The sequence below is a fragment of the Artibeus jamaicensis genome, unplaced genomic scaffold (genome assembly GCF_021234435.1).
Source record: "Artibeus jamaicensis isolate MK-2021 breed Jamaican fruit bat unplaced genomic scaffold, CSHL_Jam_final contig_787, whole genome shotgun sequence".
Lineage (NCBI taxonomy): Eukaryota > Metazoa > Chordata > Mammalia > Chiroptera > Phyllostomidae > Artibeus > Artibeus jamaicensis.
Genome location: NW_026521972.1, coordinates 1,801,777 through 1,815,931, shown reverse-complemented (window position 1 = coordinate 1,815,931; position 14,155 = coordinate 1,801,777). Strand labels below are relative to the sequence as shown.

General features: G+C 33.1%; 1 protein-coding gene across 3 annotated transcripts in view; it reads left to right on the top strand.

Annotated features, from left to right (window-relative positions):
* Window positions 1-14,155, top strand: part of PCLO (piccolo presynaptic cytomatrix protein) — a 368,924-nt gene that overhangs the window by 180,050 nt on the left and 174,719 nt on the right. The gene's annotated exons all lie outside the window — the stretch shown is intronic.

The following is a 14,155-nucleotide window of genomic DNA, read 5'->3' as shown; positions in this document are numbered from 1 at the left end:
GCAAAACACAGAGTTTATTCTTGTATTATTATTTATTATTTTATTATTTTCTACACAATCAACTATAAAACTCCTTTTGCCTCATCCTATAAAATATTGACTGTCAACTGAAAAAATATGTTACATACATTTATAAGTATAGAGAAATATCAATAGCCATATAAGTATTATGAATTCATATTTAAGTTTTCTAGTTCTGTAGTGACTTTTTTATTATGTACTTTCTCAAACAGTATATCCTAAATGTAAAATTCTTTTTATGTGGAGGACAGAGGTCATAACTATTAAGTCAGGGAACCACTAGCACATTGAGATTTCATTCAATTTATAGATAATTATTTTATGTGTAACTTTGTTTCTATAATGAAATCTGTTTTGAGATGTTATTGTAACTTGGTTATAAAATATAGGTATTCTTACCGCTGTGGCCTATAAATTTACCTAAAGTGTTACTTGGAAAACTTAGTAAATGTGTTTTCTAATAGTATTTGAAAGTAATTTACAGAAAGTTCAAAGTTTCTCTCATTAGAAAGATTAGGCTTTTCCAGTTGATCTATTGATCATTTACTTAATATATGGCCCTGTACTCTTAATTCAGATGAACTCAGTTAAAGAAGAGATTCAAGTTGACAATATTTTTTCCTGACAGTATTCACTTTGGACTTGGAAATATGAATAGAAAGCTACAGTGGGTTGTATTATATCAGTAATATAGATTATTAAATCATAAAATAATCTAATAGAATTACTAAATAATGCCATGACCCTGAAAAATCCTACATGTATTGAACCTTGGAACATAATCCAATAGCTCATTTTTCTAATTGGTCAAACTCAACACGTGCTGTAAAGCAGAAAAATTGTATACAAACTCAAAGATGCTGTTTTACTGCACACACGCAGGGTAAGCCATTCAACATATAGACAAGGGTTTTAGCACTTTAGGTACTTTGATTTTAGAAAGTGAAGTTTACAGTTTGTTTCTTTGTAAATTTCTAGTCATATTTTGAGTCTGTTTTAAACTAAGTAGTTTTTTAATTATGAGCCTGGATTATTAAGTATTAGTTATACTGAAAAGAATAATCTAAGTGATATTTACAGTGATACAAGCTTAAGAAGTCTAGCTCAGTAGTGTACATATTGTCAATTTTCTCAGACCAGTAAAGCTGCAAAAAATCACACCATTCAGTTGGAATTGAGACAGCACAGTTAACACTTATAATACAGCATGGAAGATAAGTTTTATTCTGTATGAGATTCTGTGGTAAGATCTCCTCTTCCTGGAAGTGTCAGGAAGATGAATGTGAGATTTCTGTTGGACCATGAAGAGAAAAATGACAATCATTCTAAAGAGAGAGGGAACAGAATGTGCAAATGTTCAGATGGGTGAACAGATTATAAAGCAGAGGAGAAATGAAAGTGGAAATTTACAAAGAAGATTTCAGGGGATCTAATTTGCTGAATCGGAGTTCGGATTTACTTACCTTGACTGTAGAGAGCCTAGACCAAAGCCCCCATCATTTTTTAATTTACACTGTGTACTAGCCCTTGGACTCCCTCTACTCTTGGCTTTCTTCCAATCAGTTCTCCGAACTGCATCTAGGGTGATATTCTAAAATGTGTATGTCAGATTAGATCATGCATTCTATAGCTTAAACTCTGACAGGTTTTCATCAAATTCAGAATATATATCAGAAATGTCTTAACAGGACTCATATGATCTGGTCTTGGCCTGTCTCGTAACCTCATTTGTCATTTACCACATTTTCCTCCCCTCCCACCCCCTGCACCTTCTCTCTCTGCTTCTAAGACTGACCTATCACCATGGATCCCCATATCTGTACCTTCCTATGATAACACTTATTTTTATACATTACATATTAATCAAATACTATCTTTCATGTTGTAGAACATAACCTCTACAACAGCAGGAATTTTGCTTTGCTTGCTGCTATAGTTCCAAGTACCTAGAACAAAGTAAGCCCTCAACATTTATTGAAAAAAATGTATTAAAGGGACCGATATAGGCATGGAAGTGATGGTATAAAACATGCATTAAAAGACTCTGGCTGCTCACCTTTAAATTACCACAGTCTAGACCCATCCTAACCAGTTGTGTTGATAATCTGAATTAATATTTCCTTGGCTGATAATGTCAGTTCTACTTCATTGGTATGTAGACATCTGAAACACTGAACATAAGTTGAAGTATATTTTGCTATTAGTCCAGCCACCTTACAAATGAGGAGAAAAGTCCAAAATAGGTTATTGACTTTATCATGGTTCCTTTTTTTCTTTTCTCAGAGCCTTTTTTATATGTATTTTATTACAGTTATCCCAGTTTTCCCCTTTTGCCACCCCCTCCACCTAGCCCACCCCTCTCTCCCACAGTGAATGCTCTCTCCATTGTCCATGTCCATGAGTCATTCATACATGTGCTTTGACTAATCTCTTCCCCTTCCTTCCACCATTCCTCCCTCTGCCTCCTGACCTATAACTATCAGTCCGTTCCATATTTCCATATCTCTTTTTCTATTTTTCCTGTTAGTTTTTGTTTTTATTAGATTCCAGTTATAAGTGAGGTCATGTGGTATTTGTCTTTTACCAACTGGCTTATTTCACTTAGCATAATGCCCTCCAGTTCTACCCATGTTGTCGTGAAGGGTAGGGCTTACTTCTTTCTTTCTGCTGTATAGTAATCCATTGTTGTAAATGTACCATAGTTTTTTAATCTACTCATCTACTGATGGGCACTTAGGCTGGTTCCAACACTTGGCTGTTTTAAGTTGTGCTACTATCAACATTGGGGTGTGTAACTTGTTTTGAAGTGGTGTTTCAGGATTCTTATGGTATATGCCCAGCAGTGGAATCACTGGGTCAAAGGCAGTTTCATTTTTAGTTTTTTGCAGAAATTTCATACTGTTTTCCACAGTGGCTGCACCAGTCTGTATTCCCACCAACAGTGTACTAGGGTTCCCTTTTCTCCATATTCTCACCAGCACTTGCTGTTTTTTGATTTATTAATGATAGCCAGTCTGACATGTATGAGGTGATATTTGATTATGGTTTTAATTTGCATCTCTCTGATGGCTAGTGATATTGAGCATTTTGTTACTATGTCTCTGGGCTCTCTATATGTCCTTGGAGAAGTGTCTATTCAGTTACATAGGCCATTTTTTTTAATTGGGTTGTTTGTCTTCCTGGTGTGGAGTCATATGAGTTCTTTATATATTTTGGAGATTAAACCATTGTCTGGTGTATCATTGGCAAATATGTTCTCCCATACTGTTGATTCCCTTTTTTTGTTTTGATGATGGTTTCTTTAGCCGGGCAGCAACTTTTTAATTTGATGTAGTCCCATTTGTTTACTTTCTCCATTATTCCCCTTGCTCTCAGAGATATATCAGCAAAACATTGCTATGTGGTGTGTCTGAAATTTTACTGCCAATATTTTCTGCTAGGACTTTGATAATATCATGATTTATGTTTAAGTCTTTTATTCATTTTGAGTATATTCAGGTGTATGGTATAAGTTGGTGATCTAGTTTCATTTTTATGCATTGTATCAAGTCCAGTTCTCCCAATACCATTTATTGAAGACACTGTTTTTACTCCATTGTATGCTTTTGCACCCTTTGTCAAATATTAATTGACCATAGAGACATGGGTTTATTTCTGGCTCTCTGTTCTGTTCCATCGGCCTATGTGTCTATTCTTATACCAGTACCAGAGTGTCTTGATCACAGTGGCATTGTAGTATAGTTCAATATCAGATATTGTGATCCTTCCAACTTGGTTCTTCTTTCTCAGGATTGCTGAGGCTATTTGTGGTCCTTTTTGGTTCTATATAAATTTTTAGAATATTTGTTCTAGATCTGTGACACATTGGTATTTTAATAGGAATTGCATTGAATCTATAGATTACTTTGTGTAGTATAGACATTTTAATGATGTTAATTCTTCCAGTACATGAACACAGTATATGCTTCCATTTATTTGTATTTTCCTTAATGTTCTTTCTTCAGTGTTCTGTAGTCTTCTGAGCACAGGTCTTTTAGATCCTTGGTTAAATGTATTCCTAAGTATTTTATATTTCTTGTTGCTATTGTAAATGGGATTTTTTCTTAGTTCTCTTTTTGATACGTCTTTGTTGGTGTATAAGAATACCATCAATTTATGAATATTGACTTTGTATATCGCTACTTTGCTGAATTCACTTATTAGGTAAAGTGGTTTTTTTGGTGAAAACTATAGGGTTTTCTTGGTACTCTTATCATGTCATCAGTGAATAGTGAGTTTTACTTCATGTATTTCAATTTGTATGTCTTTTCTTTATTTTTCTTGTTTAATCGCTGTGGCTAGAACTTCCAGTACTATGTTGAATAAGAGTGGTGAAAGCAGGCACCCTTGTCTTGTTCCTGATCTTAAGGGAAACATTTTTAGTTTTTTCCCATTGATATGGTGTTGGCAGTACATTTCTCATATATGGCCTTTATTATGTTGAGGTATGCTCCCTCTATTCTTACTTTGCTGAGTATTTTTATCATAAATGGGTGCTGGATTTTATCAAATGATTTTCTAGGATCTATTGATATGATACTATAGTTCCTTAATAAAACAAAAATCCAGTCAGAATTCAAATATTAGACTCTGTATTTTACAGTTTTAATCCTTTATCTGTCTCTTCTGACACTTACTTAACATTTTTAATATTTTTCTTATTAATTCAGTACCATACTTGGTGTCTTATTATCTTGTCATTTTCTCTGCTCTTCTAAAGTTCCAGTTTCAATCCCTCTTAATTAGATTTATTCATTTTAAATTTCATTCTTGTTTGCATTCACTCATTACCTCAGTCATTCATTGCTCTTTTCCAGACACTCTGGTAAACTCTAAAAATATAGGATGAACCAGAGTGGCAGTGATTGTGCCTAATCTCTTACCACTGAGATCATTTTGTTCTTCTTGCCCATGTATTGTATTAGTTTGCTAAGACTCTCATAACAGAGTACCACAGACTCTGTGGCTTAAACAGCAAAAGTTTGTTGTCATAGTTCTAAAGACTAGATGTCCAAAATCCAAGTTTCAGATGGTTTGATTTATTCCAAGAACTGTTACAGGGCCCTCTCCTAGGTTCTGCTAGCATCTGGCATTGCGTGTCTTGTAGTTTATGGGCTTCCTGTGTCTCTTCATGGTGTCTTCCCTCTCTGTGTCTGTCTTTGTTGAATTTTCTCTCTTACAAGGAAGGCAGTCCTGTTGATTAGGTCCTATATTAATGCCCTTGATTTAACTTGATTACCTCTGTCAGTACCCTATGTTTATTTAGTTTCACATTCTGAGGTACTAGGGATTATGACTACAACATATTTTTTGGGGAAGGGGCATGTGGAGACACAATTCAAGCCCTAACACATATGAGAGTGCTATACTGCTTTTTTTGTTTGTTCACAGGCAAATGTGGACTGTTTTTTAGTTTGTTCAAGGTCCTCTTTCCCTACAAATTTTTTTCTCTTGGTGACTGTCCTGCAGGCTTTTTTGAGAACTGTAATTATTATTTTTTATTATGAGTAAAACATCCTGTCCTAGAGTTTCAAAACATTTGTCATAATTGTGCAATTTGGAGCATCAGAGATTTAAGTTTTACTCACTATAGGAATTCAACTGTGTGGCATAACAGCCTTTAACTCTCACATGGTTTTACCATCATAGACTTTGGTCACATCATTGACATGGAAATTCCAAAGCAGGAGCATATATTATCCAGTAAGTGTTTCAATGGCATGTGAGTTCTTGCTAACCCCTAAGGTATCTTATCATTCAATTGCTTAAAATTAGCACTAATCAACACAAAATTGCAAAATCATAGACACAGTGGGCATCACTGGAGCAAGGAGTTATCTGAGATTATTTTATTTGGTTATGTAATATTCCCCAACATCTTTAAGGGGTGAGTTCTTTTCCTTTTCCAGACCCCTTCAACTCTGGTATCAAAGTCATAGCCCCAAAGACAAATTCTATTTTATGACGATATTTGTATAACCAAACAGTTTTTTCTTGTGGCCTACTTTCTTTTGCAAATTCAAATTTTTAACTCTGAGTAAAAATGGAGAAAACTACTACCTTTTTTCTTAAATCCATTAGTTTGCTCCCCAGGAAGATTCCCAAGGGGTACAACTAAAACAAAGTTGAATTTGTTCCTTGTCATGGAGTGAAGCTTGCCACTTTGATGTCACTGGGCAATAATTTGTTTTCAACATGATTTAGGAAAAGCACAGAAGTATGGTTTCAAATAAAAGGTAGTGTGTAAACAGTGATAACTTTTCCAACTTTTATCAGTAGAACTCTTTTTCAACTAAGATGTTCTATGGAAGCCAAATACTTAAAAATGGGTGGAAACTGCTGTAATGATTGAATGAAGTAACATAACCTTCTCATCACAGTCTGGCAGTTGTATCCAGTAGAGTTGATTCCCTTTCCTCAGGTTGTATTTGGCAGTACTTGTGTTATCTTCCACATAAATGTACCAACTATTATTAAAGAGGTTTACTTTATTTATGACTTGAGAGAAACAATTTTTAAGTCTTATAGTGACTGTGTGCCTTTCATATTCTGTGGAGTATTTAATGCTGCTTTTCTAGAAGTTTCAGATTTCTATGCTCAGTAACCATGTTTAATGTACTCTTTTGGGCCATGGGGCCTTCCTTTATTAGCTGATTGAAAACTGCCAGCCTTTTTAATACTCCGTGCTTATGTCCTTGATTTGTCTCACATATCACCTATCATCATCAGAAATATTGTTTGTTCCTTTGCAATTTTATTTAATGTCCTTCTCCCCCCGCCCCAGAATTAATGGGTGAGGATTTTTGGTTAGTGTGTTCGCTGCTATATCCCCAGTTCTTAGAAAAATACCTTACTCATAGTAGGTTCTCTATAACAATAAATTAACTTGACAAGTTAGTGAGTGGATAGACCTTTTTATCCATCAAAGTGCTTTCAACTTGGGGGAATTCACCAATTTTCACTCCCACTTAGAACACACACACACAAAAAAAGCAAAGGAACAAAATGTTATTCATCTTCCCACTGTAGTTTTTGTGTGGCATTGTGTTACAGTTTTTCCATTTGCTTTTCTCCTCCATGTGTGTCTACCATTTGCTGAATGATTGACACTATACTTTCTCAAAGTTATTTCAGTGCAGTATTTTTGCATCTATTTGTGGATTCTCTCTAGCATCACATTTACAAAATTTTTAGAAACCAGAAAACCAAATGTGTTTCTTATGCCCTTTCTCTTTCTTCTACACAATGAAACTGATTGCATCATTAACCTCAGATGATCAATGACTTCAGGAAGGAAGGTTAATAATATAGCATGTTCTTTAAAAGTAATGATATAACATGTTCTTTGCAAAGTCTAGGGAGAAGATGACATTTTCCATTGGGAGAAATAGAGTCTGAATTCAAAGAATTCGTTTGGAGCTGGAAGGGATCTAATTCATTCCAAGGTTTCTCTGTCTTAAATCATATACACACACATATACATATATATACACATACATATGTATATATATTTAAATGATTTCTCTATAAAAATGCACATATTTCATAAATAGCATATGTTTTGCCAGTGATGGTTCACACCACTATTGTACTAAAATAAGCTATATTTAAAATGTTATCAACTCTACAAGGTTCAAAATATGTCAGTTGTTAAGTGTTAAAGCTGATTTGTCCTATCCTTACACTATTGTCCAAGTTTAGAGCTTTTTGAATAATAGGCAAACTCCTTATTAAAATGATCTTATTCTAGAGTTAAGCCAAGATCCTATTGCTAAGCAGATGGTATTCATGAAGTGTTGTTACAAGAATATGTTTTGCTTCACTGATTGCTGTTTTGATAGCTATATTTAAGATTTTTGGAACCATTTAATGTCTATTGCTGAGTAATTTACATAACCTAAATGGAGTAGTTTTATTTCTGTCAATTTTATTCCTGTCAGAATGTACAAATTTAAGAACTAGTGACTATGATGACCAAGTGTGATTTGAAAAATAATATTTATCAGGTGTTATTTTTCATTATTCTTTTTGAGAAGCAATGTTACAAAATCAGCTTATTAAAACTGACTTTGATGAAAACATCTGTTTTGTAATGATTGTATTTATATATATCAGAGAGATTATTCATATACGAAAGATTGGCTTTCTTTCCTATATGAAAGAAAGTCTCATTCTTTCTATAGCTCTTACCTTTTTACTAATACAGTTTTCTCAGATTTTTTTTCTTTATGATTAAAAGCTTGCATTTTAAAATTTACTTATTTCTTTTATTTTGTTTTCTTTTTATTGAATTTATTGAGTGACATTGGCTGTTTTAAAATTGAAGTAGAAAATATTTAAAAGTGATTTTCAAAATAAATCACAGTAGAATAATAATTTATGGTATTTAATTATTAGGGTATGATCAAAATCAGAACAAATTTATACATACATAAATGTCACTGAATGAAAACCAGAAAGTTTCTAAGTTGATCTCATCTATTTAATGCTCAGTAATTAACATTGCTATTTCATTATAATAATATCTAAGTATTAATTTTAAAACAAAGCTTTAAAGACGGAAGTGGGGAAAATTGGATTATTTGTGTTATCTTTTCCAGACATTGCATATCAAAATAGCAAATAAGTATAATTGTTAGAAACAGACTCATGTTCCTAATGTTTAGTGAAAGATCTCGGTGAAAATATAACACTAAACATTTGGGCATGTCATTTTAACATGGGAGTTCTGAGCTAGTAGAGCATTGGTTATTAAAGACGCAGTTAAAAACAGAGACCATTATTTAGCATTCATTAGCTTCTTAAGTATTTTATCATAGTATTAATTTCTTAACAATTCACTATATTTTCTCATTTGAAAAATTATGCAGTTTGTAACTGACTTTACAATAAAGCTGCATACAGGGTTTCCCAAATATATCTCCTCCCAACATATATACATACACTTTTATATATGTGTTTATATTTATAAAAATTACTAATAATTTAGAATTCTCTATTTTGATGCTTTAGCTTTTACTGATAAATTCAGCAGTCAACTACAATGATAATGATATAAAAATTTGTGAAACTTTGAGGTATATTTTAAGGTGCAAGATACATAATGGCATTGCAGTTTATTCCAGTAATAGCTTGACATTTTCCTGTCATTGTATTCAACATCAAAATATACATTTATAATAGGCATATCCATATATATATATATATACATATACATATAATAAGCATATAAGCATACTATGCTTAATGCTTTTATAGTCTCATATAATTAACAAAATATTTTTACATGCAATTGCTAAGTTGAGATTCAAACCAAATTATTTTTTGTAGGCTTTATGTTTTATTCTATATTTTAAAGATAAGGAACCTAGGTCTAGGTCAGTGTTCTTTTCACTCACTTACCCAGACAATATTTGCATCAAATGAGGCCCCACTCTTTAACAGTATTTTTTTAGTACTGTTCCGTACCTTGAATTGTGTGTAGAGTTTGAATTAGGAGAGCGATAGAATGAGTGTGGTTACTTAAACTGTCTGAAAGAAGCTGGCTGTATAAACTGAGGTAGTGTAGCCTAAAGCTATAAACAGTGGAGGGTATTTTTATTTTAACATCAAAAACAAGTTAAAACAGTTGAGAAAATTAATGGTCAAAAACAATATAAAAAGGAACACACCAAGGCACATCATCATTACATTAGCCAAGATTAAAATGAAGGAGAGAATCCTAGAAGCAGCAACAGATAAGGGGACAGTCACCTACAAAGGAGTTCCCATCAGACTGTCAGCTGATTTCTCAGAAGAGACCTTACAGGCAAGAAGAGACTAGAAAGAAGTATTCCAAGTCATGAAAGGCAAGGACCTACATCCAAGATTGATGTATCCAGCAAAGCTTTCATTTAGAATGGAAGGACAAAGTGCTTCTCAGATAAGATCAAATTCAAGGAGTTCATCATCACCAAGCCCTTATTATATGAAATGCTAAAGGGACTTATCTAAGAAAAAGAAGATAAAAAAGATGAACAGTGAAAGGATAGCAAACTCACAGTGATTAAGAACCACACCTACAACAAAAGCAAACTAAGAGGACAGCTAGATCAGGAGCAGAACCATGGAAATGAAGATCACATGGAGGGTTAGCAACAGGGGAGTGGGAGGAGGAGAAGGGGGGAGAAGGTGCAGAGAATAAGTAGCATAGAGGGTAGGTAGAAAATAGACAGGGGGGAGGGCAAGAATAGTAGGGGAAATAGAGAATCTAAAGAACTTGAGACATGTGGCCATAAACCAAAGGAGGGAAATGGTGGGGGAGGGGGTCTGCAGGGTGGAGGGGAATGAAGGGGGGGAAATGGGACAACTATAATGGCATAATCAATAAAATAAAAAAATTACTTCAAAAAAGAAATCATTAAGCTAGATTATATAACTGCTATTGAAAAAAATTTACAAGATGGCAAATAGAAACACAGTTTTGTGAACAACAGTATATAACCCTCCTGAGGAAATAAAATATTAGTAAAAATAGAAGATTTGAAGCTAAAGGTGATTACACTCATCACTCATTCCTCTTTCTTCCTCCTAATGTGAATGATTAAGTATAAGTGCATTAAAAAGATATACATACAAAAATTGTTTGGGCATTCAGATAAACCGTTTCATCTATATGAATAAATTACTCCTATTAGGTTGGACCAAATACTGATTTCTTATCTATTAGGTAGTATATTTTAGCATGGTATGGACAAGACAAGTTCTTATTGGTTTTTTGTTCTTGTTGTTGTTGTTGCTTGTTTGTTTTCTTCATAAAACTCAGCCCTAAATAACAGACCTCAGTCTCCAAACATGGAGACTACTTGTATGTCTCAGTCATTTACTTCTTTGAACCTCTAGATAAAATCACTGCTTAAAGTATTGAAAAATGCTATTTGTTGGTAGTTTTATAATACTTCATAAAAGATTAGACATCACAGCATTAATTTCCTTTTGATGCTGTAATTTCCATCACAACATAAAATTCATAATTCATGAATAATTGTGCATGAATTTCTTAAGTGCATTGTGGGGATTAAAATGGTAGAAGTGTTTCTAACAAGATAGCAGTATTATTGTATTTTTTAAAAAGCTTTTTTGATAGTGGTTTCAACCAGTTCCATTTATGCAGGAGCTGATGTCTACAAATAGTCACTCAAATGCACAATAGTTATTAAGCTCAGGTTTCATTAATTATCCAGTTGGAAAGTCTTCATCACCCATCAAGTATACTTCTATTCTCATGTAATTGAATGTGTAGAATTGAGAATTGAAAAGTGAAATTACCTCTTAAATGACATTTAATAAAAACATTGTCATTTATATAAATCAGCTTTATCTTTCAGAAGACTAAGAATATTTCTTGGTACTTATTTTAATTGCCATATTCTGTTCATTGTTAATGGTACTGTATTCTAAAGCACCAAAGGGTTTGGCAGTTTATATGGAATAAGAGCCATGGTCAAGTACTTTACAAGAAAATTTAATTTACTTTAATTTGGGGAAATCTATTTTATGTGATTTGAGTTTATGGAGAAGAAATATTTTATTCACTGCAAACATACATGACGAAAACTCTGAACTATTTTAATGTTATGTTCCAAGTTTGTGTTCTAGTCCAGAGAATAATCAATAAGAAAGAAACAAAAACCGGTAACTGATTCCTGTGACTTTTGTGATTAGGCATTTCAAGAGTTTGAATGTAAAATACTTTTATTATCTCAAGATAACTTATTAAAGATTTTGCACCACTGTTGAAATGGTTGTTAAATTTCCCATGGCTTTTAATAGGTAGTTATCAAATCATTTCTTAAATTGCTAAAGATGTAAGGCTTTAGAAAACACATCACATAATAATCATAATTCTAATATCTATGTGTAGATTTAGAGATTTATATGTTACAGCATTTGAAATAAAGTTAAATATCTTCTGATGAGAGATTGCCCATGAGAAAATATTTTATAGAAGCATTGGAATAACTATGGTCTCTCCTTTGGATCAATAATTTTGTTCTCAAAATGGAATATTCATAGGCAGGCAGTAATATAATACTCAGCACACTGGAGTATAAGAAATGACTGCTGAAAAGAAAAAGGGGAAGATGCTTTATATTTTGTTTTACACTTATGTTTTAGGGTAAGTTGTAATGTTAGTTCATGGAAAAATTATTTGACTTTATTATTCTACTTGCAATAGCCTGCATGAAGCATTTTTTTCACATTTTCTGGTAAAGGAGTGTAGTCATTATGTTGCGGTAGGATATTGGAACTGTAAATGGTTTTTTTGACCTTGAAAAAGGAACCAGCAATAGATGGTTGTTCACAGCATTCAACATCCTGGTCCAACAGCACCAGGTAAAAGTTAACTGACAAAATAGGCAGCATCTTTGTTCCTTTTCCAGTGAGCTGCTCTGTTATTTCAATTCTTATGCTGTTATGTTTTCATAGTCTTTAGGTTGTCAGTGATTTTAAAATACTTACTTCTTGCCCTGGCTGGTGTAGCTCAGTGAGTTGAGCGCGGGCCTGTGAACCAAATGATCGCAGTTCCATTCCCAGTCAGGGCACATGCCTGGGTTGCAGGCCAGTTCCCAGCAGGGGGCGCAGGAGAGGCAACCACACATTGATATTTCTCTCCTACTCTTTCTCCTTCCCTTCCCCTCTAAAGATAAATAAATAAAATCTTTTAAAAAATACTTATTTATTTTTATTATGATGGGTGGGATCCGGCCTTCTTTCTGCCTAGCAAAGGGCATATAGGCAATATATGTTTTCCCGCCCCAATACATTTTTGATATCTTAACTACAAAAAGAGTGATTTTAAATGTAATAATAATAACTTGACATTAGGAGATTTAAAGGAAGAAAAAAGGAGGACATTGGTACCTTCAAGCATTTTCTTTTTTCTTAGAAAAATAATCAAGAATGTAATGTTTAATGAAGCAACAAACTACTTAAGAAATATGTCTGCATTCTTACATAGCAATGCATTTTTCAAATGAAAATGTAAAATTTAAAAATATATGTTCCTTATTGCTGAGACCATTGTCATTAGCCTTTCTTTTTTCGTACCCTTGTATTACTGAATGGTTTACTTTACAATGAATGCTAAAGTATTGAAAGCCATATTTTTGTAATACTTAAGGCAAATTAAGCTTTGAAAATAGTGCTGCAATAATCATGAATGCACATGTATTTGTTCGAACACCTGTTTTCAGGTCCTTTGGGTACATGCCGATGAGTGGAATTGCTGGGTCATATGGTAGTTTCTTAATTAGCTTTTTAAGGGATTGTCAAACATTTTTCCACAGCAGGTGAACCCTTTCACATACCAGCAATGTATGAGGGTCCCAGTTCCTCTGTCTTCTTCCTTGCACTCGTTATTTCCCATTTTTTGTAATTATTATCATCTTAGTGGGTATGAATTGGTATTTGTGATTTAAATTTGCATTTTACTAATGACTGATGATACTAAGAATCTTTTTATGTGCTTCTGGACTATTTGTATTTCTCATTGGGGAAAATGGCTATTGAAGTTCTTTGCCTAGTTTTTAATCGGACTACTTGTCTTGTTGTTGAGTTGTAAGAATTCTTTATATATTCTGGATCATAGACTATTATCATATATATGATTTCAACATATTTTCCTCATTCTTTAAATTGTCTTTTCACCTTCTATACAATGCTCTTTGATGTACAAATTTTTTAATGTTTATGAAGTTTAATTAATTTATTTTTTGCTTCTTATGCTTTTGGTGTCATATCTATCAATCCGTTGTCAAATCCAAAGTCACAAAGATTTATTCCCATGCTTTCTTCTGAGAATTTTATAGTTTTAGCCCTTTTATTTAGGTAATTGATCTATTTTGAGTTAATATTTGTGTAGGGTATGAGATAGGTATATAAATTCTTTTTTTTTTGCATCTGGATGTACAGCATCATTTGTGAAAAGACTATCTTTTCCCTATTGAATGGTCATGGCGCTCTTGTTGAAAATTAATTAGCCATAAACATAAGGGTTTACTACTGCACTCTCAATCTTACTCTGTTGATCTATATATGTCCATATGCCGTATCA